General features: G+C 45.0%; 1 long non-coding RNA gene across 1 annotated transcript; it reads right to left on the reverse strand.

Annotated features, from left to right (window-relative positions):
• Window positions 1-288: 288 nt before the first annotated feature.
• Window positions 289-6307, reverse strand: LOC129533731 (uncharacterized). Its single transcript, XR_008680088.2, has 3 exons — window positions 6215-6307; window positions 3696-3784; window positions 289-671 (listed from the first exon to the last, which is right to left on the reverse strand). It is a non-coding gene; the product is annotated as an uncharacterized lncRNA (long non-coding RNA).
• Between the last annotated feature and the right edge of the window lie 1514 nt (window positions 6308-7821).

The following is a 7821-nucleotide window of genomic DNA, read 5'->3' on the forward strand; positions in this document are numbered from 1 at the left end:
AGTTCTTATTATCAACTATTATATTCTTACTGGACATAATTGTATGTGGTATACTTCTATATGAATAGGAGCACTGTAGGTTTCTTTACACCAGCATCACCACAAACACATGAGTAGTGCTTTGTGCTAAGATAGGAATTCTTCAGCTGTATTACAATCTTATAAGACCATCATTGTATATGTGGTCTGTCATTGACCATAATGTTATTTGGCACATGAATGTATGCTGATTGTCCAAGAGTTTCATCATTCAAAGCGAATTGTATTAAGCACCATACTTGGACTTGGTAAAGTTTTGCTTCTAGTCATGGCTTTACTACCAGATGCTTACATGTCACAGCTATTTAACATGAACCTTGACAAGAAAAGTCACTCAACTGAATTTCTGAGCTTCAGTTTCTTGGTCTGTAAAATACAACATCATAGATAATCTTTTACTTAAAGAAGATGGCTTAAAAAATCAGAAATGTGTTCTCCCACCATTCTGGAGGCCAGAAGTCTGAAATAATGGTGTTAACAGGGCCATGCTCTCTCTGGAGGCTCTAGGGAAGAATCCTTCCTTGTCTTTTTCCAGCTTCTGGTGTTGTGCCAGTCCTTGGTGTTCCTTGGCTTGTAGCTACATCACTCCAGTTGCTGCCTCCATCTTCATATGACCATCTTTCTCTTTGCATCTGTGTCCAGATTTCCATGTTAGAAGGACATCAGTCATATTGAATTTAGGGCCCACACTAAAAGGCTCATCATAACTTTATTACAATTGCAAAGACCCTGTTTCCAAACAAGGTCATATTCACAGGTTCTGAGTGAACATAAATTTGGAAGAGAATATTCAACTCGCTCTAACAAGCCATGGAATTTCCCCCCAATGATATAGTCACATGCATTTAGTCTTTATGTAACACTATAATTAATAGAAGTTTTTGAGCACTTGTGATATGCCAGGCACTGTGCTAAGCATTTTACTCTCATTCACGATTTTCAAGATAAACAATGGAAGATCAGAGCAGTCAAGTAGTTTGTTCACGGTTATACATCCAAGTGAGTGCAGAGCTGAGATTTGAGTATCAGGGTGCAGAGCTATTTCTCAAGTTAGTAATCACTTTAAGTGCTTGTTGTTTTTTTGTTTTGTTTTGTTTTTCAGTTACTGAAATGGAAGAAATTTTTTCCTATGTGTTTTGGTTAAGTGGGTTGGTGTTCATGTTTTCCCTGCTGCACCAAGATTTGCCAGTGCTTCCTGGGTTGTACAGGCCTTTTTTTTTTTTAGATGAATCTAGATGATGGGCTGAATCTTGGTGATAGGCTGTTGAGTTATAATTTGTCTTTGGGTGGGAGATTGCAGGGATGGTGGGGCTTTTCTTTTTCTTTTTAAGGATTTACTTTGTTGCATGTTAACATTAATTTTCTTTAAGTGGCGTATTACCAAAAAAAAAAAAAAAAGGTATTTGTGACTACTGCTAGGTGATTCTAGGATCCAGACACCAGTTTCTGTTCTGTCAGAGGTAGGTATTACCTTCCAAGCTGTGAAGTGAATAGAGTCCCTTTTGGGAATAACGATTCTTGTTGCTCCCTGGAGAAAGAATACAATTTCTAGGAAGTCCTCTGTGCTACTTCTGCATGCGGTTGTGTTCTTTTAATTTTCATATTTTGTCAGCTTATTTAAAAAAAAAACTCTTCCATGCTTTAGAAGGAGAAAGGAAAACAATGTATGTACCTTAAGTGTATACTAATTAAAGGTTTACTTATGTATGTTTGTTTAATGTTCAGAGTAAATCTTCAGAGGCTTGTAAAAGGCAGAACTAAATTTAAACTCAGGACCTTTTATCTGATTCCAAAGCATTTTTTTTCTAACATACTTTGCTGTTGTGTCCTTTTCATCATTTCACTGAAACATATTTATTTATTGAAAATTTTGTTTATTGAAATTTCACACCTGCTAAATAAGGGGAAAGAATAGGGACTAAGCAGGTTGTAAGAGGCAGGGTCTTGCTCTGTTGCCCAGGCTGAGGTGCAATGGCCAGATCATAGTTCCTTGTAACCTGAAACTCCTGGGCTCAAGCTATCCTCCTACCTTAGCCTTGCAAGTACAAGCAGCTGGGACCACAGGCGAGTGCCACTATGCCTGGCTAATTTTTAAAGGTTTTTTTTGTAAAGATGTGGTCTCATTATGTTGCCCAGGCTGGTCTCAAACTCTTGGCCTCAAGTGATCCTCCTTGCCTTGGCCTCCCAGAAGCACTGGCTTGACCCTTAGGTTGTTTTTTTTTTTTTTTTTTTTTTTTTGAGACGGAGTCTTGCTTTGTCGCCCAGGCTGGAGTGCAGTGGCGCGATCTCGGCTCACTGCAAGCTCCACCTCCCGGGTTCACGCCATTCTCCTGCCTCAGCCTCCCGAGTAGCTGGGACTACAGGCGCCCACTACCACGCCCGGCTAATTTTTTGTATTTTTAGTAGAGACGGGGTTTCACCGTGTTAGCCAGGATGGTCTCGATCTCCTGACCTCGTGATCCGCCCGCCTCGGCCTCCCAAAGTGCTGGGATTACAGGCGTGAGCCACCGCGCCCGGCCGACCCTTAGGTTGTTTTTAAAAATCCCTTCTCCTGACTACTTTCTGAGATTACACAGCTGTAGTTGAGGATGGAAATGTTATTGAGGATGGGAGGTGGAAGAGCATTGAAACTTTTGAATACGGAAGGAGCTGAATGGGAACCGCAGAAGCTTAGAACACCTTTCTCTCCAAAATTGTTTTAAAGCTGTTGAGGTTCTCATCTTAATAGGGTTTTTAAAGCATTGTAGACAGCTATCTTGTTCAGGAAGCCCAGAGTAATTCTTGTGGAACTGGTCTGCAGTGGGGTCACTGGTTTATTTTGAGGTGCATAGGGAAGATTGACCTGATAGAGTGATGTAAGGAAGTATGTGAAATTGCCTGTTAGCTGTATTGCAAATACAGTTAAGAGAGGGTTCATCCACAGAGGAGTCACTTAGGAGGTATTAAGGTTGCATGTAACTGTGACCCATTCCAGTTCCTTTGGTCCTTGTGTAAAGCAGAAGCTTGCTTCACCCTTGGAGTTTTCTAGGCCTGTGCAGCCTAAGCATGATCCTGGCTCTGACTCGGGACATGGCGAAGGAAAAGGAGACTCTTGATCTTTTTCTTCGGCTTCTACCAGTTGCTATTTCATAGTACAGCAGCCCTAAGTTTATTGGCACCAAGCTAATGCCACAGCTATTCAACACTGACCCAGTTTAAACCTGGAATGTTAGGGAAGCCCATGTTGGGGTAGCCATGACAGGTGTGGAGTAGAACATTATGAAGTTTTCTCAGCTAATGCTAACCTTTCTTTTCATGGTTATTAAACATGAGTAAACTTTATCCGAAATAAATGTTATTGTGGCATATGAAACATTGTATACAGAAAAGGGCAAAGTCATTAAGTGTATAGTTAATGAATAAATATAGCTCAAAATATATTAAATATATTTCGGGGAATGTTAAGTAATTATGTAGACCTCCTCTGTAAAGCCTCACTTTCATCAGTCTCTTCAGTTAGGCTCTTTTCTGCTCTGACATCACCTTCTCTCAACTTCTGTTATAGCACTGTCATAATACTTTGTCTACTTGTCTGTCCAAGGCCAGATGAACATAAGCTCCTTATGGTAGAATATGTTTTATTTATTTTATTACTTGCTCCTCCCTCACCCACCTACCGGGATGGCAGCCCGGGGGTCCAGTCCATTTTCCACCACTGAGAGCATCTCCACTCACGCAGCTGCTCCCTCAGAGAATCACATGACATCTGAAGAGATAGATGGCAGCCAGATGAATGGGCAGGCAACTTCCCCCCAGCCAGAGTCCATTCCCAGCAAGCAGTAGGAGGTCAGCCCCCCTTAAACCACAACCGAAAGGCCTTTGAGGAACACGAAAGTAAAAATTGAGAGTGGATTTGAAAGAAGGAAGCAAGGAAGGAAAGCCTAGGGGGCTCAGTCCTTGGGAGGCAAGGAGTCCTGGGTGGCAGGGGTGGGTCCACCCCAAGGAGTAGGTGGTAAGGGCGCTTCACATCAAATGCTGCCCAGAAAGCCAGGGCCCTGTAGGATCTAAACCTGTAAGCAGGGAATGACAGGCTGATTCAAATACAGAGCTGTGGGTTCGAGGTGGAGGCTGCAGCTGAAGGTGGCAGGAACCCACTGGGACCAGGAAGCAGGGGTTCACAAGTCACATTCAGGGGCTGAGTCCTGCAGCACCCTCCCCCCACCCCTCATTCCTGTCCCAGTCCGACATCTGTCACCTCAGTAGTTAAAAAGTACGACTGGAATGACTTTGAAAGGGAAACACTTCTGCTTCTCCTTTAGGCTTCGAGGGTCTGGCTTGAGCAGCACAGACAGGGACGTGTCTAACCGGAATGACCATGAGGTCTCATCGCAGTTTGCCACTAACCAGGTAGGCATGCTCAGACCTCTCAGATGGAGAATGTGTAAAATGCCTGTCACGGGGCCTGATATGTACCTGTACCTGATATGTTGTACCTGGTATCTGTCATCCCAGTGGATGTGGCCACCTAAGTGTACAGACCAAGAATGTCATCGCCTAAATAGATATGCAGGAAGAGTTGAAGTCAGTGAGTGGTTAAATCCCTCAGGGCTGCCAGCTTCCTCCTGGGAATGGGTGGGCTGTGGTGGGGTGGGGTGGGGACTTTGGCCTGTGCCTGAGGGGACTGCTGGCTGGCTTGGCCCCACCCCAGCAACTTGGACAGACCTGGGCTAGGGAGGCACATTCACACGTAAACAAATCTCTCCCAAATGCCTGGCTGAGCATCAGGGGAACGCTGGGAAAGGTGATGGCTGTCTCTCAGCTCTCAAACAATCACCGCATAAAGAAGTTAACAAAACCGGCCGGGCGCGGTGGCTCACGCCTGTGAGCACTTTGGGAGGCTGAGGTGGGCAGATCACGAGATCAGGAGTTCAAGACCAGCCTGACCAACATGGTGAAACCCCGTCTCTACTAAAAATACAAAAATTAGCCGACGTGGTGGCGCACCCTGTAGTCCCAGCTACTCAGGAGGCTGAGGCAGGAGAATCGCTTGAAACTGGGAGGTGGAGGTTGCAGTGAGCCAAGATCACGCCACTACACTCCAGCCTGGGGGACAGAGAGACTCCGTCTCAAAAAAAAAAAAAAAAATTAACAAAACCAAGAAAAGTTAAATGGGCTCAGTTCTCTTTACATATATTGCCTAATTTATGTTCCTCCTAAGGACCCTAGGAGTGCTGTTTTATTGTCTCCACCTGACAGATAAGGACATGGCAGCTGACCCAGGTCAAGGAAGTTCCTGAGGTCCCAGGGCTGATAAGCGGCCTGACTCCACCACCAGCCCCCAGAAGGAAGCCAACCCCAGCCCTAGAAAAACCCAATTCCCGAGTGAGTGCTGTAAACCAAAAATAAAATTCTAAGCTCCCCAACTGCCTGAATGAACCCCCTCTTGGCCAAAGGGATTTTGAAAAAACCTAAAAACTGAGTTCAGGCCATGACAGGAAGTGGGGCGTGGGCCATGCCTCGTCCTAGCCTCTCCCTTTTGGAGCTTAGACACAACTGACCAGCATTAACATTAAAACAGAATCCTAAGACTGACAGAACAGACTCTCAGCAATTAAGATACCAACTCCAACCTGACTGGTCTATCATCACATGGGAGATGACAGATGGTCTCTTATCAGACCCTAAAAAGTGTCAGACTCTTAGTTAAATCTCTCCTAGATCAGGAAAAGGCCTAGAAAGGGAATGGAATCTGCAGGATATGAATTTTCCCCACAAGAGATGGCTTTGCAGGGCCATTCCAAAATATGTCAAAGAAACATATGGTTTCTTCATCCCAACTCCCGCCCGCATCTTTCCCTGGACCAAATGGCCTCAGGTCTTTGGCTCAAAGAATTTCAAGCAAACTATTACTTCCTCCTCAGAGGTACTCGGAAGCTCCATTTCATCACAGAAGGTCTGAAACCAACAAGAAACAGTTCTGCCAATCAGGTTTATAGCCCCAACCAGCTGAGCCCAGGTCCTACCAATGCTCCTGAAGTCTCAGAGCTATACTTTCTTAAATGTTCCAACATAGTTAGGAAGGAACAGTTCCGGTTGGTTTCCTGCATTATACTGCCTGGCCTTCTCTATATGTCCAATTTCACTTCCTCCAGAGATCAAGGAAGCAAAAAAAGAGAATGACTTGGATGAGACTTACGTTAAAAGAAGAAAGGGATAACCTGGTTTCACCACTCTCAAAACACTCTACCGTCAGTGAACAGCAACCTCTTCTCTTGAGGGACTCCTCAGCCACTCCCCACGGCCTTCTCTCCACTGCCTGAATTGTGTAACTGGCTGTTCAGAGCCACAGCCTGGCTTTAAGCCATCCAACTGCTGTACCAATTGATGAGTCATGTTTTTTCAATTGGAAAAGAATGACAAAGTTACCCTCTGATTCAGAAAGGCAGCTGATCTTTCAGGCATGTGAGTGCTGACTGAGGAAACCGCACCTCTGTCCACCTGAGGAAAGTTGGATTTCTGTGATTGGTGGGGTGGTGGGGGTTGGAGCTTTGAAGCAATTAAATACCAGATGAAGGGTGAGAAACTTCTAGCTTGTGATTCCCAGACTCAGGGCTAGTGGATGAGGGCAGAATCTTCTCTATATTCTTGTCCCATATCCCAGAGGATTCTAACAAGGACCAAACTCTGAATGAAAACAGGACCATTGCCTGACCCATTCACCAGTGTTTGGCACACACTGGTGCTCAAAAAATAAGCTGTTGAATGAATTGATTAATAAAATAAAAATGAGGCACAGGGCAGGTATCTCCATTTCACACACTGTGGGAAGTTGGGGTATATAACTCTGAAGTGTTAAGATGACTGTGGAGCTCCTTCCATTAAGTCAAGCTGCCAATAAGGCTAAAACCAACTTAAATATACTAATGGGAGGACATTGAAGGTAAACAGCATTCATTTTTTCAACGGAATAAGACTATAAATGGCAAGCAGAGACAAGGTTCTTTGGGGCCCTTTAAAACTGTGGTCAAATGGCCCACCCATCTGATGCCAGGTCCTCAGGATTCAGAGAAAATGTGTACCAAAAAGCTCCCAGGAAACTAAATGCTAGCATGGGACTTGGGTGCCTCTGGAATGTCCTTCTGCCTCAGCTACTCTGAGATAACATGGTTCCCTGTGTTCATGGAACCCAGATGGCCAAAAGTCAATGATCCAGCACTTATAAGAAAAGAAAGCGATTCAAGAGCCTCTGTACCCACCTAGGCCTCAGCCTCCCCAGGACCTACTCACCTATACTCTTCACAACAGGTAACATTGCCTCTGGCACCCATCACATCCCCTGAATTTGGCATCAGGATTGATCTGCCATCAGCTCTGGCAGGGAGAGGCCCTTACAAATGCCAGGAAAAGAAACATGAACAATATTCTGTGACCACAGCCAACACCACACAGAACTTCCCAGAGGCTCTCCAGGGCAAGAACACCAACCAGAAGGAAGTGACAGCTTCCATCATTCTGTGCTAAGTGAGCTGAGTGAGTGGCCATCTCTCACCTTCCAGATATTTGAATGATACCTACCATTCCAGCAGCCAGCACAAGTCATTTAATATGAATGCCAGAAACACAATCCCTGAGGACAGGTGCAGGAGACCAGATGCCAGGAAAAACCCCGGCTGACCCAAGAGTTGGGGAGAGCCCACTGCTCCTCCACCCTTATTTACCACCTGAGCCCCTGCACCCGCCAATCATGCTGCTCAGTCTCTAACTGTGGGTCTGAGTGAGCACCTACATTTGGCTGTTGAGGGG

Source organism: Gorilla gorilla, chromosome 4, assembly GCF_029281585.2.
Source record: "Gorilla gorilla gorilla isolate KB3781 chromosome 4, NHGRI_mGorGor1-v2.1_pri, whole genome shotgun sequence".
Taxonomy (NCBI): domain Eukaryota; kingdom Metazoa; phylum Chordata; class Mammalia; order Primates; family Hominidae; genus Gorilla; species Gorilla gorilla.